At 39.2% G+C, this 21,623-nt stretch overlaps 1 protein-coding gene and 1 long non-coding RNA gene across 6 annotated transcripts in view; one reads left to right on the plus strand and one right to left on the minus strand.

The window, feature by feature from the left end:
- The window catches only part of DOK6 (docking protein 6), a 402,580-nt gene that overhangs the window by 15,066 nt on the left and 365,891 nt on the right, over positions 1-21,623 (minus strand). The window lies entirely within an intron of this gene.
- The window catches only part of LOC102162853 (uncharacterized), a 72,361-nt gene that overhangs the window by 7,399 nt on the left and 43,339 nt on the right, over positions 1-21,623 (plus strand). Inside the window, exon 2 of one of the 2 annotated variants that reach the window (XR_014841085.1) lies at positions 13,680-13,761. The exons of the other annotated variant lie outside the window; for it this stretch is intronic. This is a non-coding gene — a long non-coding RNA (uncharacterized LOC102162853). The remainder of the gene's footprint in view (positions 1-13,679; positions 13,762-21,623) is intronic. 2 annotated transcript variants of the gene reach the window in all.

A 21,623-nucleotide genomic window follows, 5' to 3' on the forward strand; every position in this document is an offset into this window, starting at 1 on the left:
CACACAGAGTTCATTAGTTCATTTAATCTTAACAACCTGCTACTGAGGTAGAAACAAAGTGACTGGCATTGATCCTTTCTTATGAGGTTCATGATATGTCTCATTGTGACTAATTTTTCAAAGACTTTAAGAGATTTTTTTAAAATCAGGGAATCAAGGTATCTCATTTCTGGGAAATATTTCTGGATTATTATAATTTTTTGTTAATTATTTCCCTTCCACCATTTTCTCTGCTCTCTTCCTCCCACCTCTGTTCTCTTTTTAAACCATCTATTATTTATGTGTTTTAGTGCTATTGTGATCTTATAATTTTCCAGTCTTCTCTATTTTCACTCTCTTTTTTGCTGCTTTATTTGGTGGGAGATTTGAGGTTTGCTTAACTACTAAAGTATAAAAAATATTCTACTGCTCTACTTTAATTTGCAAAAAGCTTCCTCTCCCCCTTTTCCCTTCCTTCTCTTGTCCTCCTTTCATTAATATAAATTCATACATTTATTGTTACTAACAATGGCCCCTTCACTCCCCAAACTATGGACATTTTTGCGTATTTCATAAATGGACATCTAAATATTCTTTATTTATATCTTTAGTAATTTTAATGGGAAAATGCACATTATTTAATTCTATGTGGTGCTAAGCCTTCAGGTAGAAAGAGACTGGTGGATTAGCACTTACGTTCTAACACTGAAAAATATCAAATATAATATAGTTTATAATACTTCAGTTTACTTTAAAGGTGGTTTAATTTGGTTCTACAGAATTATATTTTTAATACCTATTTCATAAATTCTCTAGAATAAGAATAGCCTATCTTTTGTTCTGGTTGATGTAGCATTTATTCCTGTTGCTTGCATTTAATTTCTCTTGTATTCTAATTACCTACTGGGATATTAATTTTCTGTAGCTGTGATCTCTTCATGAAACTTAGCTGAACTCTTCGCTGTTAGCAGAATGCATTTGAATAGTTGTGGAATTTATAAGCAATCTGTGGCAGCTAATAAAATGGTAAATATTAAGATGGGATAAGCTAACTTGAAACTTAATATGAGTAGAGAACACATGAAATAAAAATTCATTAATGTCGCTCAATAAGAGTAATGGGAAATATAAAAATTGAGATTTTAGTTTTTTTGAGCTGTACATTTTTCATTGCTATTTCCAAAGGTCCGGGTATAAAATTTTGAATGTGAGTTAATAAAAATAAATCATATATTGACACATCTTTGTTTTCACTTATGAACATATTATTTACAGATAGTTTTAGAAGTTGAGGAATTATTTAGGATCATGAAACAGAGGATGCCCAGTTCAGGTTGAGGTCTCCAAACCTGTAATCTGAGGTATTTTAACACATTTACTGAGAAGGCACATTAATCCCCTGCAGATCAGTAATAAGCACAGGTATTAGCTGACTAGCTTTAAGATGATATCTTAAGGAGGAAATGGAAAATTAAATGCAAAGAAACATTTTCCCAAGAGAATGGGACTTTCCCATGTAATACATAGATAGAGACTTCGTTACAACAGAAATATTATAGAAAAAAAATATTGAATGTCCCATAAGTTTACACAAGAAGGAATTTGCAAAAAGCTCAGACTAAATATGAGGAACATTAACAAAATTACTGAAAATTTACTGTCAGGTTTTCATAATGTCGCACAGTGTTCTTCTACAGGAGATACAAAGTTAAGCTTGACTAATTGAGGACTTAGCTTAGTTTGAGGACCTCTGAAATAAATTTGAGGGTATGTGACCAGAAATCTGCTTAGCACACAACAAATATGATTTTTCATCTCATTCCCTGTAGAAGGCTGCCTAGAACTTTTCCTTCTAATGGTGATTAAGTTGATTTTTCAGAGATCTGGGAAACATTCAAATAATCACAAACAAAATTATGTCTTCTTAGATTTGTAAGTATTTCGTTTGTAAGTATGAGACCACAATGCTCAAATGGTCATGGCTTTCAAACTCTACCTCATGAGTGTAAATTAGGCCCTCATGATGCTAATAATGAATGTCAGATTCCAAGTGGTTAGTGGTAGCAGATGAGATTGGGATGGGGGACGGGCCACATTCTGGAGAGTTTGTTATGTCCTATGAAGCCTATTGGATATTTTTGCTAATAGATGACAGAAATCTTTTGAATGATGTAAACAAGGTGAATAGATCAGATTTGTGATTCAAAATTTCATTCACTCAAGAGACCATACAGTAGCTGTTAATCAGCCCCTTTCCCACCATTACACATCTGATAGATATAATTTAGCCCTGGATAGAACAGTTTCTCACAGAAAGTATTGCAAAAATAAAAAGCCTCTGCTTTTATGTGCATTTCCTAGGGTTAACTTAAAATTCTTCCCTATTTTGTCCAACTGATCAGTATTCCTCCAAGTCCAGTAGGAGAGTTGAAAACTGCTGGTACTGATCTAGATGAGAATGAGGCCAGAATGGTCAGGTGTGGTGAGGAGCTGAGAAAGACCTACAAGTGTTTCTTAGTATAATTTAATAGTCTATGTCCTCAATTGTACAATCAATAAACTGCAGTAAATTCAGAACCTGGAAATCTAAAGCTTAGACAGTTTTGGTTAGTAGCACTTCCTGGAAAGTTGATATTGCAGTGTCCCTAATAGTACTGAAAATATCCAGATAAATAGAGAAGAGATCTGAGATTCATGAAAATGGAGCCAAGAAGTATAGGACAAAGAAGTGACTCTGTTGACATTTCTTGTTTTATTAGAAGCTGTTGCCAAAAAAATCCAAATTACTTTCCTAGACAGGTTGAGAAATCCTTACTAGGCATTTTATCATCATTGTACCCAGCAGATAGGAAAGAAAGTCATCTTAACCTCTTGTTAGTTTTAAATTTTTAATTAGTTTTTATTTTACTCTATGAGAGATTGAAATCTATTTTCATCTATTAATTTTTTAATATTAAGTACCAATGTCCAGAGGCTAAAAGAAAGTTTGTAGAATTATTGCATTTTACAGTGTCACATTACCTATAGTGATTTCACTGAAAACAGGCCAGGACAGGGAAGGGGTTGAGAGCACAGACTCTAAGGCCAGTCCCAGCTTCACAAGATGACCTTTGGTCGGACATGATTATACAAGTAGCCCATTGCCTGGCTCATGATATTACTGGTCATTAATACTTACTGAGCACCAACAGTGTACCAGGAAGTGTCAGATATTTCACTTACATTGGTTTATTTGATCCACTTGGTAGGCCTACACGATCAGCCTTCTTATTCTCTCTCTCTTGGGTACACAGACACAGGTGTTGGAATCCAAGCTGTTGGCTTGAAACTCTTCACTGATCCCCAAAGGTTAAATCTATCCCACAGTTTGCCTAACAGTCAAAGAAGAGGGCATGCTTTTACAAACAAAAACGTATTTTAGGGGCAAGGGAGCAAGAAGGCCTCATAACTTTTAATTCCCTTGTTTATATTGATTTTCAAAAGAATATAATAATATCTGAATTACTTGTATTTCATGTTACTTGACTATGAGAATATGGACATTGACTTTTTTCTCAGGAGTCTATATTTCTTTATATGATTTACTTGGATTTTTATAATTGTGAAAGTCAGAAATATTAGTTTTTATCATTTGTTTTTTATATTTAACAATCAGTTAATAGAGAAGGATGCTAAATCTTAGAAAGTTATGATCAATAAGCCATCTGGATTGTTCTTGGATTAAATCCATGGCAACGAGTTGGCCAGTGTTACTAAACTCACTTAATTTCACTACTGCTAACGCAAATCATTTTTGTTTACATAATTGCATTGACTTAATGTTGGTAAATCAGATAAAAATTAAAATTTTCTAATTAAGTTAAAGACAGAAAAGTTTTATGTTTGCTTAAGTCTTTATGCTTCTGCATAAATCTCTATTCTGTCAAATTTAAAAAATTTCTGGTACTAGGAAACTTGGTCAGCTCTTTAATGAAACATATTAGTTTACATTCTTTCCTACACTATATATAAAAATAAATTTCAAGATCCTTGAAAAGCAAGGGAAAGAATAAGCATTTAAAAATCACTAGAAAGGAATTTAGGATAATAGTTTGAATTGGGAGATTTTTCTAAGTACAAAAGCAGTTGAAGGTAAAGGGTCATTTGTCATTTTTCGACACCAAGTCTAAAAGAATCAAATTCTGAGTTTAACTCCCTTAAAACTGGACAACATTCAGTCCTGTGGAGCCTCAATTTTAATGTGACTCTTCCAGGAAAGCATTTATTAGCTACTATTTCCAAGTTAACATTTCAGCCTGGATTGGTTCACTGAGGGGTCATGACAGTGGTATTGAGTGGGCTTGAAGTGGTCAGAAAACTTTTTGTTAAAAATTTTAAAGGAAATTATATTTTTACTAAACCAAGTCTGCCCAGTGTGGGTACATTTTCTATTTGCTTTGGTTGGCTATATATATGTGTGTGTGTGTGTATTTCTGGTTGGTCGTACTTTCATCTAACAATTGCAGTTTTTGACTGTGAGACATATGTGTTGTGACTTAAAACATTTTTTTTTTTTTTTGGTAGACAACTTATACCCAACATAAGTGATAATTGAAAGAATCTCTCAGTGAAGAAGAAAGTAGCAACTAAGACAAAGAACAGGCATCTTGAAGGAGCTAGAAATACGGAATTACAGAGAAGAGACCCTTGGGCGCTGATAAAAGAGGAAGGGAGAACATTTCTGCTTGACTGTGAATTTGGTACCAGGACTTGAAATTCGGCTATAGAAATAGGCATTCCTGTTTCCTTCAACTGGGAGATTAGAAACGTAATTCTTAGAAAATTAAAAAGATAAGTTTAGCTGTGTAAAAATATATCTCTCGGAGTTCCCCTTGTGGCTCAGCAGAAACAAATCCGACTAGTATCTATGAGGATGTGGGTTCCATCTCTGGCCTCTCTTGGTGGGTTAAGTATTCTGCATGGCTGTGGCGTAGGCCAGCCGCTACAGCTCTGATTCCATCCTTACCTATACTGGGAACTTCCATATGGCCACAGGTGCAGCCCTAAAGGACCAAAAAAAAAAAAAAAAAACCAAAGTATTTCTCTTAGTTTTAAAATAAGTGCCTGGTAGACATTTAAATGGTTTCAGCAGGTTTAGGAACAGACTAGGATGGCAAAATACTATACCTCTCAGAAATTTTGAAGAGAGATTGCTTGGGGAAGGTGGGAAAGTTATAAAGAATATAATTCCGGTGTGATAGACTTGAGTTTGAGTCCTGACTCTGTAACTTAAGCCTGAGGTTCTTTATTTGCAAAATTAGAACAGTACTAGTAGATGATTGAGATGTATAAACAAAGCAATACATGGAGTAAATCCCAATATATTGCCTTCATTTTGTTTCCCTTCTATTTGAAATGTGTTTCTGGATATTGTTTAATTTACAGAATAACTAGGCTCTGATAACTTGAAGAGAGGTTTTTTGTTTTTTGTTTTTTTTTTCCAAAAATGGAGGAGGGAAAGGTGAGTTGCTTTGGGGTTCGTTTGGGAAAGCCCAGCAACTGGAAATCCTGTAGCTGCAATATTCTGTATTGCCTGGAGATCAAGAATGAGAGGCTTTTGAAATGAAGAAAACATTTGAGCCTCTTCACCTTGGCATTTATCAATTTGTGTGTATGTTTGTGTGTGCTTTTCAGGGCCGCAGTCTTGGCACAGGGAGGTTCCCAGGGTAGAGGTCAAATGGGAGCTGCAGCTGCCTGCCCATTCCACAGCCACAGCAATGCTGGATCTGAGCCAAGTCGGTGACCCACACCACAACTCACAGCAATGTCCTATCCCCAATCCACCGAGTGAGGCCAGGGATCGAACCTGGTGTCCTCATGGATATACTAGTCAAATTCATTTCCGCTGAGCCACGATGGGAAATATGGCATTCATCAATTAAATAGGAGTGCATGACCAAGAAACAAAAACTTGTACATTTCAACACTAAACTCATCATTTTTCCCTGCCCAGGCCCCTGTAAGTCCTGCCGGTTCCACCTCCTTAAAACCTCTTGAGTCTACTTATTTTCTTCATGCTCACTCCTCTACCTTAAATTTCTCATTAGGTTTATGGCTACGGTCCCCCAACTGGTCTTCCTGACAGCTCTGTTCACCATCCTCTAATCTGTTCTTTGCCAGCGTGATTTGAATACCTGGTGATGGCTCCTCTCCACACCTGTTCAGGATAAATGCAACCACCCCAGCATGGTACTTAATTAAGTACTTAAGGTTCTCAATGGTAGTGACAAGGGTATGATTTCAGGTTTCTTTACTTAACCCCCATGTACAAAATCCATCAATTCCATTCCTCTTAAAAATCCTTGTAAAGACATTATTTTGCATATAGACACGTTTTGAAGACAAATCCTCCAGGGCTTCCAGATTATTGCCCTTAAACGTGTGTGTGTGTGTGTGTGTTTATGTGTTTATGTTTATGAAATACACTGTAACTGCTCCTGAGGACTCAGCAGTTTGAAATGTGCTCACTTCTCCAGCTTCAACGTTTTCCAGCCTCCACTTCCATGTCTGCTTTCACAGCCCCATGGCACGGGCTGCTTCCTCTGCTCACAATGTCCATCCTCACTCTCTTTTGGACTCCACTCTTCCCAGGTGAATTCCTGTTTATGCTTTAAGAATTCATCCAGGAAGGCTTATGCCTCCCCTGCATCTCCCCAGGCTAACTGAGGGGCCCCTCCTGCCTGCCTCTAGCTCTTCTTAACCCTTTACCTGTTTGTCTCCTCTGTGCGCACGTACTGAATGTGAGAAAAGGAAGCTTGGTTACCTTCATGTCTTTGGAGCCCTGTAAAATGCCAGGCTCACAGCAGGCACTCAATAAATATTAATAAAAATTTATGAAAAACTCATGCAGCAGTTCACTGTTCTGTTGTGCAGACAGAAGCTAGAAGGACAGGTATCTCAGATATTGCCTCACACATCTTTGATGGTCAGTTTTAATTTTGTTGAATCAAAATAATTTAATTATGTGACCTGCTCCTGGCTAATGCGGAAATGACAGTTCTTCTTAAAATCAGAATTTTAATAAGACTAAATATGATTGTCAGGTGTATACTATAGGTATAAATAAGAGAATAAGGAAATGATTATTTTTAGCTTCATTATAGTACACTGACCCCAAAAAATGTACCAATTGAAAAGGTTTAAAAAAATATAAACAAATGTAAGTTTAGTGAAAAAATGAGGAAAGTGTAAGCTGTTGGCAGATAATTCTCCATGAGCCTCTTGCATCTCTCCGTGGGTTGTGAGCAGAGTCACTGATGGCCTTTGTTCTGGAGGATGAAGGTAGTGTCTTCCTCTGGAGAAAAGGGACAATGTGTTTATGTCCAGTGAGTTAAGATGATGTCTCCCTCTGGGACAAAGTTCAGGCTGGATAATCGCCACTGTAAAATATTGGGTTCCCTGTAACCCCATAACCTACTTCATATATGGATGTCCACTGACCCTCTTTGCATCTCCCTGTAAGAAATGGAACTCAGGATGCTGACATAAACACCCATTCTCTGGCTAATGCTGTTACTGTGAGTAATAAAAGGCCCTTAATCTCTGATCCAGGAGCCTCTTGTCCTCTGTCTGCACCCATGAAACTGTGGCAGGATGACTAGCCTCTGGGCTGAAATCTTCACAGTTCCTGACCGTGTTAATTAACGGTGGCTTTTAATGATTCTCATAAGGGTAGTTGCCTTCAAGTACTTGTTGGATTTTACATTGACTCATTTAGTCAATTTCAGTGAAATTTGTCCTTGTCTGAAATATACCTCATCTTTTAGATAAATTCATGACAGTGACCAATAGGACAGTCTCATAGAGCTGAATCACTCCATGACATGTGAGAAAGAATGAACATGGAGGTTCCAGAATTCTTACTGGGAATAGAAAATTAGGTAAGTGGTTTTCTTGCCACTCAGATTCACAGGACTGGAATAATTATTAATCAAAATTAATTTCCAGTAAAGATAGTCCAGTCACCTGAGAAGAATTATCCAAATTATATCTTATAAGGCATATAGATTTTTGTTGCTGAGTTGCTTAATGGGAAGGATCTTTTCTTCCAATGATTTTTTTTAACCAATAGCATGCTGTCAACATAAAAATAAATGGGAAAAAAATCAGAGCACTCATTTGATTTTCACAGGGAAGAAAGATACATTTATTTTAGGAAAAACATGAAGAGAGAAAATGAATGATTCCTGTGGCTTTAGAATGAAGCTTTTATCCTGTTAGAGCCTTTATTAAAACAGTGAAGCGTGTTTTAATTCTGAATATGGAAAATTGTGCTCTAAGATTTGCTGCCCTTTAAAATTGCTCTAAGAGACACTTGCTATACCACAAAAGGATACTTTAAAGATAGAAAATAAAGAGATTACAGGGTAAATCGCTTCCAAGCTGTGCTGGTTAACATTCAGGGGGTGATTCGCTGGTGAGTATCTCTCTTATCAGAGTTCTTTTGTTAAGACAGTTTTTTTTGTCTCCTGTGACAGTCAGTTAAACTGCACTGAGGAACTGCAGTCTTAGTGTATTTTAGAACATCCTGTCACTGCTGTGAGGGTGTGTGATGAAAAGCAACAAAACATAGCCCAAACAGGAAGTATGGTACAAGGGTTTTGAGAATCAAGTTGACAATCAGACGTGTTCTGTCCTATTGATAACTTTCAATTACTGACTTATAATTTTAGAGCATTTTAACCACTATATGTAATTTTCTCAGGTTGGTTGACATGCGATTCTGTTGAAAAAATATGATCTGATAATAGACGAATGATTGTTATTCTGGTATTTACAAACATAAATGAGTTGCCTTTTTAGTTTAATAGTAGGTTGTGGCAATATTTACATATTGCATCTGTATGCTTAAATTTACCAGTTAGCACAGTTTTAAATCTCTGAATGGAAAGAGATCTGATAGAAAAATAGTAAATTTAAGGTTGAATATCCCTCCTACCTTCATTGTTTGTGCTAATCTCTGCACCCTGTGGAGCTGATCCGCTCACAGAGGCAGCCCAGTCCCTGCTTGGCATGCACTTAGGTGTGTGCTGTGGGGAAAAAGTCATCAGTGACTTGCATGTATTTTGCCTTTTGCTTTCTACTGAGAAACACTACTTTAGAAAGGTTAAGTATATATATAGTATGTATATGTATGTATATATATACATATACTTATATATATATATATCAACTAAAAAAATGCACAGACTTAAAGTTGAGAGTTATGTTTTATCTGAGGACTTAAGCTGGGGATGCAGCCTTCCAGGTAGCTCTAAGGGAGTGCTCTGCAGAGGTGATGCTGTGGGTTGGAGGAGCCAATATATATAGGTGTTCTTGCAACAAAGACTAGGTGGTGAGAACATCAGAAGATTACTAATTAAAACCAGGTATCTCAAGGAGTTGGTACTTTTCTGTGAATGGGAAGATGTAAAAGTTGGGGCTCATTGAAACCATTCCTTTGATGTGCACCTCAGCTGTCTGAGGCCACTGTCCTGTGCTTCTCATCCTGAGTCTCCTCAGGGTGTACAGTGGCAGGGTGGATGTAGCAATTGACATCCTGGTGGGCATCCTGTTTCTGAGTTCCCTCAGGCAGCTGTAATGTGTTGGCTTGATGGCCACAATATCTTTTGTTTACTGATGTGGCAGGCAGCAAGTTTTTCATTGATAGATGTGTGTGTGCATGTATGCTCTATTTTAAAAAATACGTGTTTTCCTTTCCATTGTAAAAACTGCAACGCATACTAGTTTTTGTCTATTCAGGTGCTTGAGACCTGGGGGTTAGTGTGAGGATTAGTGTGGGATGCTAGCTGGTAGTTAAGATCATTGCCTGAAATCCCTTTCAGCCTCTGGATGGGATATGCCAGAATGAAAATGGATCTCGGAACAGCTGCAGTGAGTCCTGGGGAGGAGACAGTCACCAGGGTCTCAGGCCAGGGTCACGGAATGGTAAGGAGCTGCTTGCTTCTTTGAGGAAGAGCAGCAGCAGCACTAAAGATGCTCTGGAAATCCCCATGGAAGAGAGAGGGGTTTTTTTGGCCACACCTCCAGCAAGGGGAGGTTCCTGACCAGAGCCACAGCAGTGACAATGCTGGATCTTTAACTGCTAGGCCACACAAGGAACTCCTCAATGAGACAGTTTTGCCTAGACTTTTTTCTCCTCTCTACTGAGAGAAACACTAGCTGCAGCAGATGGCAGTTCTCCTAAGACTAAGAGAACCACAGGTTAGATTGAATGACACTGGTTAAAATTATACAAAACATATGGATTCAATAAAAGCAGCAGAGTTCAATCCTGGTGAGATGGTGCTGCCCAATGTCCTGGATACTTTTCAGAATATTTTTTGCTTCTAGAATAACAGGCAGACATTCTCTGACTATTGACTAGTACCAACAATGGTAAAACCAAAACTCCCTCACGTGTGTGTAAAACTTTGCTTGTTAGTATATTTTAAATGTGTTGTTCCATGAAGCCCTCCTAGTAGAGAACTACAGCCAGATTTCACTGGTGCCCCCTGGAGGCCTGGGTGACTCCTGGGGGTTACACTGGTGCCTGCAGCTCTCTGCAGGATGGAGGGGACACTTGCAGCCAGGGGGGGGCTTTCCTGTGTGTGAACCTGGCTGGGCCACAGCCCCAGTTATCCAGTGAAACACTAACCTAGTTGTGGCTCTGCCTTATTTGTAGGTGTGATTAAAGCCTGCATGTAGGGAGATTGTTCAAGATGATCTGCATGGACCTGATTTCATGGGTGGAGGAGCAGTGGTGCTGAGCACGGCAGCTTCCTGTCATGTCCTGATTCCCCACTGGCTCTTTCTGGCAGCTCACTGTGGCTTTGGGTCTTGCCCGGGAACCCCCCCCCTCCCCCCGCCCCGGTCACCTAGGCCAGGTCTTTGCAGTATGTGGCTGACTGCCCCTGTGTCCTGGCCTGAGCCCTGGCGCACAGGGGCATCCACCTTCCCCAAGCCTGTGTACCTGCATCCCGCCTGAGAGGCCCTGGGAAAGGGACTCAGTTGGCAGTAGCCCCACATACTACAGTAGTTCTAGGAAAGCCAAAGCTGCAAACACGGCCGATTCACATGCTGGAAATTCTCCATGTTGTGATGGAATCTTAGGACTCTGGAGGTTTCAGATGAAGTCCTCACATTGTTCAACCCCCTCAGCTTGAAAGGGGGTTCTCAGTCCAAATTTGTGTGGGAGGGCTGTATATGGTGTGTGTTTGATTTTGGATCCCAAGGACTTTTTCTGGGTTCTCAGTTTTCTAAAAAGCTTCAAACCTCGGAATTCTGATTTGGGCAGGCCCTCTTAGCTGAGATAGGCCTTTGCTTCACTTTGGATGTAGAATGCATAATTGAGATAAGGGTTCCTAGAAAGCTCTCAACAAAATCTGACCATGCTGACCTCCTGACCTTGGATTTCCAGCCTTCAGAAGTGTGGGAAAATAAATTTCTCTGGTTGAAGCCATTCAGTCTATGGTGTTTGATTATGGCAGCTTTGGTAAATTCTGGAGTGATCGATTTTAGGCCAAAGGCCCTTAAAGGACCATTTTTATTATTGTCATATTTCTTAATTAAGAAGAAAAATGAAGCTTTTTAAACTTGAAGATGAACGCGTCTGAAATGATCAGCAGTAGTGATGACCAGCAACAAGTAGTCTAAGAGATAAACTTTCATTGAGTGGCTCTGGGAGTCCTGTAAGGCATTTCATTAAAGAACGAGGAAGAAACAGATGAATTGGGCTCATGGAAAGAACTAAAACTGGCTCTGCAAGAATAGTTAGAATGTAACATCTTTAAAAGTTTAATTTGTACATCCTTCGGTGTTTGTTGAAGCTGTGAGTCTGCTGACTCCTTCCTGGGCAGAGAGGAATGTGTGAGAATTCTACAACCTCTGTAAAAACTGAATGGATGCCTCAGCAGTGCTCTAGCCCTTCCCTTCCAGGTCCTAGTGGTCTAGCATTCAAACAGCTCCTGCACCAGCAGCTCCAAAGCTACCTCCTCCACTGCCAACACATTCTCAGACCAAGGACAGGATTTGCAAGTAGACTGATCTAGATTTATATACTCCTTGCCTTTCACTGGAAGTAACTTAAAGGCCCTGGGTTTTACATTTGTCAAAGGTGGGTGGGTGAGTAGTAACATCTACGTCCTGGTTTAGGCTAAGTAGAAAGTATTTTAAACAAGGTAACAAGGGTAAAGTTCTTTGCATGGCTTGTACTCCTGTTAATGTTCCAGACTTATTAACTGTCTGTGTTTATGGCCTTGGAGAAAGGTACCCCAGAGCAAGAAATCTCCAGACTTCCTGGTCACAAAACATAATCCACTCACTGCAAATCTGCTTTAAGGCTCTGTAGTTAATTCACTAATTTGCTCATGGGGAATGGGTCTAATTATAATGATATGTGTGGCCACAACTTTAACTGGGCACTGTTCCTGTTTTTTTAGAAGAGAAACACATTGCCCTGATGTGGAAAGTAACATAATGTCTTTTCTATCAAAGGAAATCTTAGTTACTCCAGTTTGCTCCAGTTTCTGCTGAAAAGCCTTCCGTGACCCCTCTCCTCTTTCCCTCTTCTCCCAGTAACAATTTGTTTCAAATTAGCCAACCGAGAAGAATGTGCGTCCTGACCTGACCAATGGGAAGGTACATCACCTGTGTTAGGGATAAATAGGGAGGGTCTTTTCTTCTTTGCACGTGCTTTTTTTGAGTACCTGCGTCCTTCTGCAGAAGTAAAGAGCCTTGTCAAGGTCCCCCGTGTTCATGTGTCTAATTTTTTGACACTGACCATCCAAGCCATGTCCCCAACACTGAGATGGAAACTGGGCAGTTCAGTTAGCAGAGGGATGTATAGGAGTCGCTGCCATCACTTGTGTCCAGCACATAGGGTTTGAGAAGGGGCCTGGCGATGCCAGAGGCCTCTTGCTTCTGGAATTTGATTCTTCAGCAACACAAATTAGGAGCAGTGGGATTGCTGAGGGTCTCCTAATGGGTTCAGGAGCTTGTTTTATGTTTTAAAAAATATCACTAAATGGAGGATACAAATTAAGATGTTTGATTTTGTTTCTAAAACTGGTATTAATATCTATATATTTGGCTCTATTCCTTTTTTAAATCATAGTGTTTTATTTTTGGATACCATCATCATAGACAGTAGTATTTTTCATAAACCCTGAGGGAGGGACATACGATGTAGAATAGAAAATAGTTCTTTAAGTTTACAACTGTAAAGAGTATTATTTTAAGCAAATATGTTTAATAAATGAAACAAAAAAGAATTCTAACCAAATCTTAAAAAGTGTCAAATTACATTATCTATCTATCCAAATAGAAAGATAAGATTGAACCCTATGAAGTTTCAGTTTTTAGGCCACAAATTGTAAAGTATCAGAAATTTCATGGAGTTCAACCTAAAATACATATATACAGGATTTTAAAATGTGATTATTACAAAGTTTTATATCATGTCACTTCATTTGCATTTATTTAAATGATTTATTCCTGCAACTATATTCTTAGGTCAGTGAAAGGCCTTAATATTAAGAGTTGCAGTGCTAATCATATTAATTATTCAGATGTGTCAGACCTTATTCCTAGCTCTAATTAATGTCTTTGTTGCTAATTCTAGCACAAATGTCCATAATGTAGTGTTTTTTATTAATATTTTTCTTTAATACTTTTCTATGCAGAGAAGGAATGCCTGTTTGTTGCAGTGAGTGAAGGTGAATAAAGCCCAATTGTCTTGCCACCTTCCTTCAGCCCTGGGCTCAGGTGGGTCATTATCTCTGTGGAGTTGGCCCTCAGGGGCCTGCACCTGCTTCTGCCCTGTGGCCTCCCTCCTGCAGTGCATCTCTGCATCTCCCTTCTTTCAGACTTGACTGAGATGATTTCAGAATCATTAGGGAAGTTAAAATCCCCCCTGGTTCGAATTTTACCTTTTCCTCTTTATCAGGCCACCCTTGCTCTGCAGGCCATGTGGCCCCCAAAGGGATTTTGCTTCATTTAAAATAGCAATCCTTTTTGCCCCCTCTCCCACCTCCCACGTTCAGGACCTTAAAAATACATGTGTTTGTTGTTGCTGAATCACAGCTTTCTGATCAGGAGCATCTAACCTCGCCTTCCTCTTTCACTTCTCTTTTTGGTTAGTTCTCATTTCTGATGGTCTGCCCCTGTATGTTAATCAGTTTTACTTTCTATTGATTTTCTCAAGGTCACCCTGCTCTAGGCCATGGTCTGTCCCTTCCTTTCTCGGGGGCCTCTCCCAACCCTCCCCAGCTCTGAGCTCTCCCCTGGCACCTGCACCCCTCCCCCCCAGAGGTGATCCCTTCCTAGGGTTACATGCTCTTGGCCACAGATCACATGTTTGATCAAAGTAGTAAAATGTTTATATTTTGCATTCAGGCAGATATTTTCACATGTAATTACTTCTTTCAGTTCTTAAAACAGCACTGAGAAGTAAGAGGGAAGGTATTATTCCCATTTAGTACTCAGAGAAACAACCTGGGGAGCTGGTGTGGTACTGCTGGGTTCGCCAGTGCGGGTGAGATCTGAGACCCCAATTGCAGAATTCCTGCTTGTTTGCCCCCTCATCACACTCTTGGTGTCCCCTGTCCTCTACTTTGTGACTTCTGGAATGTCATATGTCTAAGGACAAGCTCTTCTTAAGTCTCTGCCTCCCCTTCCCCCCATTTAACTTCCAAAATGAAGTCCAATTCTGACATTAAAAAAGATGCAGCCATCTATAGAAATCTTAATTTCCACAAAGAAAATGCCCATCAAGATTTCCAGCGGACTTTGTTTTCTGTTTTTTTCCTTTTTAATATATTATTGGCTTTACCATAAACCATATTTCTATTTGGTCTTTTTCAACATTATGTTCTACTGGACTACAGAAAAATACAGAAATGCCAGGGACAGCTCCTAGATACTCTAAGCCTGGCAGGGTGATGATCCAGCATTCTCACAGTCTTTCATTAATAATTATAATGTTCCAACCAGGAACTTCAGTTCAGCTGGGGAACTCCACTGTAGCAGCATTTCATTACATTTATATTTCCCCCTTACTCTGGTTCCTTTCCATTGCCACCTAAAACAATAGTTGATATGAATAATCATGAACTTAGAATTTCCCAAGTAGCTTAATGTCCCTTGGCTTCGGTTACTTTATCCATAAAATATAGAAGAGCCCTTTGTCCAGGTGCAAGTTTTGAGATCCTGTAGACTTGAATGAGAATCCTGGTTCTGAAACTGACTGTCCATGCCTATCCTCTCAGTCAAGTCAGACGTCCCTTCCTGTTTTCTTAGCATTTTGCAATTTGTTTCTTTACGTGTCATTTAAAGACCCAGAATGAATGGACCTAGGAGTATAGACACCTTGACCTAGGAATATTCTCCCTAGCTTTTTAAGTTGGAGTAGTGCTGGAGTTCAACCATGTGGCTTCTCCAGGAGCAGGTGCTGGTAAGAAGCTGTCTGTCCATCAAAGGCTGTCTGGTCTTTGCCTTCAGATCCTCTGGAGCTGATGGCAGCCAGCTGACTGTCAGTGTTGCAGTCATTGCCACTGGCAACTGTCTGATCTAGGTTGTGTGGCATGTTTTTCAGTTTGATGTGGCACTTTGTTCTTAAAACTTCTTCAAATATATAATAAACATGATAAGATTTGTCTTCACAAGAAAGAATCTTTGATGGAGGGGAGATAGTACAGTATTATCAGTATATCCCCTATTATATTATATAGTTGGAATATTAGTTGGAATCATTCTTCACATTTGGTGAAGAAAATGCACAGGGTGAAAAAAATGTTTTTCTATTGAACTGCATTACCTAAGATAAAAGCTGTGACAGAAAGGATATAATGTTGGAACAACCAACAATATTATCTTCACAGAGAAGGCTTCTCTCTAAAATGGTACCCACTGTAGCTTTCAGTCTCTTCACTCTGCTCTTATTTTTCTTATTAGTAATATCACTCAATGACATTGTCATCTATTATATTTTGTTGGCCTTCACTTCTAGAAAGTATGCTCCACGAAGACAGAAACTTTGTATATAACACTAAAAACTTTGTATATCTCACTGGAGAGGTTCAGTATTTATTTTGATGAATGGTATAGGATATTCTTAGGGAGGTCAGGAGATCTGAGGTTCCGTCTGACCTGACTTGTGTCTTCTTGTCACTCATAAAATGGAACCGAAAGGGGCAGAGTTGCTTGGAATTTAAGCCTTCATCAGAATCAGCCAAACAATATGATAAACATGGGCCCCTGGCCTCCCTCCTCCACCCCCCATGTCCCCCCAGATTCAGTGGGTCTGGAACATGCATTTCTAACAAGTTCCCTGATGACGCTAACGCTGCTGACACTTTGAGGACTGCTGGTCCACAGAATTTCTAAGTTCCCTGCTGATGAAACTATGTAGCCTGGCATTTTTGAAGATGGGCAATTAAGATGGAGTTATGGTCATAATATACCCGCCAGTGTCTCCTGACCAGGTCTGCTGAAAGCTTGATGAGAATCAAGTGTTATAGTTACCATTTGAATATATGATGGACTTGGATGGCTAGTGTTTACATGTTAGAGATTTGTAGAGACATAAAAGCCAATTTGCATGCAATCTGATTCCTGAATGAGCTTGTCATTTAGCATAATAACATTATATAATAACCTGTCTGGTGATGTGAGTCACCAGTTATCTAGCCTGCCTTGTAAAATACTGATCCTTAAGGTTGATGATAATGCAACTATAGTGATTGATGAATGGGATTTTATACTGTAATTCCAGATCTCAGAAAATTAAACCAAAGAGGAATTTATTTAGGCTCCATATCTTGTTTCTAGTCAGGGCAGCAGCTGCAAAATTTATGTTTCTTACCTATTGTTCTGATAGGTTCCTGGGTTCTGAGGGATGTAATCATATTTTTTTTGTTTAATAAATACAGGGTAAACTCATTAATTATACCAAGATTAATCTGGCATTTAGCGCAGACACTAAAAAGTACATTGCACAGAGTATTTGACCTTTACAATATTAACAGTTGGAACAGGCTAAAATTTAGCGTATAGCACAAATCCAAAAATAGAATTAGCAGCATACTGCTGAAAATTTTTATATTTTATTCAGCTGCCTTCCAGTAAAAATTTTGGAACAAAATCATCTCGGAAGACATAAATAAAACCAATTTTCTAAATTGTGTAGACACCATTGACTATATCATTTATTATACTAATTATAATAGAACATGTAACTCTCTTTGGTCAGGGCTTTACACTAACTAAAAAAGAGCCAGAATAAGAAAGATATTTAAATGGGTATAGTGCAAATCTCAGTTTAAAACTCTGAAATACATCCAAGAATCTTGAAGGAAAAGTAGACAGTTAAGCACGTGACCTCTGTTTTTTTTTTTTTTTTTTTAGTACACACACACTCATACACATACACACACAAACATAAATTCAGTTTGTTATTCAAAACCTGAGTAATTAATAATTAAGGGAAATTATAATAACATCCCTTTCCTTAATAATAAAATGAAAAACTTGTTCAAAGGGACAGATACAATTAATGACTTTCTTTGTTCCCTAAAAAGTTTCTGTTAAGCCTGTGAACCTTTGACCAAAGCTTCAAGAAAATGTTTATTGCTTGTTAACTGACAGTTGTCAAACATTATCAAATTTGTGCTTTACATTAGATCAGAATTTGTTTGGGAGAAGATCTCTTTGGAAATACTCTGGCCTACTTGGTTTCTTTTGTTTCTTCCTGGGGTGCAAGGGGTATCTTAACAGTGTTACAGTTTTATAGAATATTGAATGAAGGCTATCAAACTGTAGAAACAAGTTCAGTTAGAATTATGGCACCACCTATTTTGCATGTGTATTTAAAAAGGACTACATCTATTTTATTTGTATGGATTATGTCATCAATATTCTTGGGTCATTACTTGTCATTCATTCTTTCATGAAAACCTCTCAGTTGTGTGAAGAGTGCCTTCCTACCCTTGTTCTCCCATCTCCATCCTCCCTAAAAGGACATAACAGGTAAAATAAAGCCACCGTCTAAATGTCCATGGACTTTCCTGAGATGCAGATACTTTCTTTGGTGGTGAGTTTAATGTTTCTCCAGTACATAAGCCTCCCTTAGATTATAAACCACAAGTGCAGGAGCTGCGTCCCTTTATGTGCTGTACAAGTTCTGACTTATTGATGGCATTTAATATAACAATCATTAAATGAGAGAGTTGGAAACTGCTCTGCCAAATGCCTTCATTTTGGCAGTAAAAGGATGTTAAATAGAACTTGCTCTGAAGTGCTTCCATGGTGTAAGGACTCACTTTACTTTCTGAGCAGTGATGTATTTTGACCCTTCCCATGTGGCTCGACTTCTCCATTCTTTGTTTTTATCCAACCTTGCAGATACTTCCTCTGGTAGATAGATATACCCCACCAAAGTCAAAGTTAGAAAAAATTTATGACACACATAACAGCAATACCAACTAACAGTCTGTGCTAATATTGCAGATGGTAGAGCAAGCATGTATGTGAATATGAAAAATCTCAGCTTAAAGATTCCACATTGGGAGTTCTCTTCGTGGCTCTGTGGATAACGACCAGGATCTGTGAGGACGTGGGTTTGATCCCTGGCCCTGCTCAGTGGGTTAAGGATCCAGCATTGCCATGAACTGTGGTGTAGGTTGCAGACACGGCTCAGATCCTGCATTGCTGTGGCCGTGGTGTAGACTGGCAGCTGAAGCTCCTATTGGACCCCTAGCCTGGGAACTTCCATAAGCTGCGGTGTGGCCCTAAAAAACAAAAATAAACATACAAAAAAAGATTACATGTGGAAGCTTAAGAGGGAGTTTAGTTTCCAGCTATAAGATAAATAAGCCATGGGGATGTGATATACAGAACAGTGACTATAATTAACAATACTATATTGTATATTGGAAACTTGCTAAGAGAGTAGACTTTAAAAGTCTCATCACAAGAAAAAAATGGCTGTCTAAAAGAAAACTAAACAAATAGGAAGAAAGAAAAACCCCACAAATAGGAAAAAATCTAAACGTTTGACAGTGAGAGTTGGTTGTATCAATTATACAGACGTAATTAGAATATCATGTAACTTAGAATATCATATAACTATTATTCTACTTTTATGGGATCTGATCACAAGGACAGAAGGGCAAATGGGGGTAGTTGTTTAGAATTAGAATATCATAACTATTATAATTTCTGCTTAGAATATCATATAACTATTATAATTGATGATGTTCAAAGGTATTGATGATGTCAGAGAATGCACATGATATAGTGTTAAAAGGCTGATTAAATGTATGATTCACTGAGTAAAAAAAAATCAAACTAAACAAAAAGGCTGTACTCCAGAAGAAAAAGAGGAGGCCACTTCAAGAGGTAGGAGGGGCAATTTCGTGATATAAACAACAACCCCATACCTCTGGGGTGGGAAGCTCCACAGACTAAAAACTAACTGGTTCACAGAGACTCACCTACAAGAGTGAGAGTTCTGAGCCCCACATCAAACCCTCACGTGCAAGGATCTGGCACTGGGAGAAAGAGCCCCTGGAGCATCTGGCATTGAAGGCCAGTGGGGCTTGTGCACAGGAGCTCCACAGAACTGGGGGAAACGGAGACCCCATTTTTAAAAGGCACATATGGACTTTCACGTGCACTGGGTCCCAGGGTAGAATGAGGTCTCCATGGGAATCTGGGTCAAGCCTGACTGCAGTTCTTGGAGGACATCCTGGGAAAACAGGGGGTGAACATGGCTTGTCATGAGGGAAGAACATTGAAGGCAAGGCTCTCGGGAATATTCAGCAGCTGCCTGTCTCTGGAGGTGGCCATTTTGGGAAAATCTGGCTCCACCTGTCAGTCAGTGCTGAGAAGCCCCAGGGCAAAGAACAATCCAGGTGGGATCACAGCCCCGCCTCTCAGTAAAGAGGCTACCTAAAGACCTCCTCAGGTACAAAGCTGCCTCTAATCCCATCCAGAGACTAAGCCCCACCCACTAGAGGGATCAGAATCAGCTCCACCTACCAGTGGGTAGGCATCAGCCCCTCCTATCAGGAAGCCTACAGCAAGCCCCTGTAAAAACTTCAGCCACAAGGGGGGCAGACACCAGAAGTAGGAGTGGCTACAAATCTGTAATAAGGTCACCACACCCAAAACCTATAAAAATGAAAATATAACTCAGATGAGGGAGAAAGGAGAAACCCCAGAAAATCAGCTAAGCAATGAGATTCTCAGCATCTAGGGAAAAGACTTTAGACGTTGATGCTGAAGATGATGCAAGACATTGGAAATAAACTGGAGGCAAAGATGGATAACTTACAGGAAACACACCAAAGTGACACAAGATATAAAACTTAAACAAGAAAAGATGCAAAGTACAATAACTGAAATAAAAAATTCACTAGAGGCAGCTAACAGCAGAATACAGGAGGCAGAAGAATGAATAAGCGAGGACAGATTAGTGGAAATTACGCTTGTGGAACAGAAAAGAGAAAAAAGATTGAAAACAAATGAAGAGAGTCTCAGAGAACTCTGGGACAACATGAAATGCACCAACATCCGCATTATACGGGTGCCAGAAGGAGAAGAGAGAGAGAAGGGGACAGAAAACACATTCCAAGAGATACTGGCCAAAAACTTCCCTAACATGGGAAAGGAACCACTCACTCCAATCCAGGAAGCACAATAAGTACGGTATAAAATAAATCCAAGGAGGAACACACTGAGACACATATTAATCAAACTGACCAAAATTAAAGACAAAGAGAAAATCTTGAAAGCAGCTAGGGAAAAGAAACAAGTAACATACAAGGGAACCCCAATAAGGTTATCAGCAGATTTTTCAGCAGAAACTCTGCAGGCCAGAAGCAAGTGGCGTAATGTACTTAATGTGATGAAAGGAAAAAACCTCCAACCAAGATTACTCTACCCAGCAAGGCTCATTCAGATTTGAAGGAGAAATCAAAACTTTCACAGATAAGCAAAAGTTGAGAGAATTCAGCAACACTAAACCAGCCTTAATGACAAATATTAAAGGAACTTCTCTAGGCAGAAAAGAAAAGCCTGCAACAGGGAACAAAAATTCCGCAAATGACAAGGCTCACCAGTAAAGGTATATATACAGTAAAGAAATGAAATCATCCATGCACAATAAATATATACCACCAAAATCAGAAATCATGAGGGAGTTCCCGTCGTGGCGCAGTGGTTAAGGAATCTGACTAGGAACCATGAGGTTGCGGGTTCGGTCCCTGCCCTTGCTCAGTGGGTTAACTATCCAGCGTTGCCGTGAGCTGTGGTGTAGGTTGCAGACGCGGCTCAGATCCTGCGTTGCTGTGCCTCTGGCGTAGGCCGGTGGCTACAGCTCCGATTCCACCCCTAGCCTGGGAACCTCCATATGCCGCGGGAGTGGCCCAAGAAATAGCAACAACAACAACAACAACAAAAAAAGACAAAAAGACAAAAGACCAAAAAATAAATAAATAAATAAATAAATAAAATAAAAATAAAAAGAAATCATCAGAAGAGGTGGGTACAAATGCAGGACACTGGAGATGCACTTGCAATTAAGAGACCAACTACTTCAAACAATCTCATATACATATAGACTCTTG

The sequence above is a fragment of the Sus scrofa genome, chromosome 1, assembly GCF_054392235.1.
Source record: "Sus scrofa isolate SSC_HxYL_T2T_F1_AM1 chromosome 1, Sscrofa_HxYL_maternal_Yorkshire_Landrace_v2.0, whole genome shotgun sequence".
Classification (NCBI taxonomy): domain Eukaryota; kingdom Metazoa; phylum Chordata; class Mammalia; order Artiodactyla; family Suidae; genus Sus; species Sus scrofa.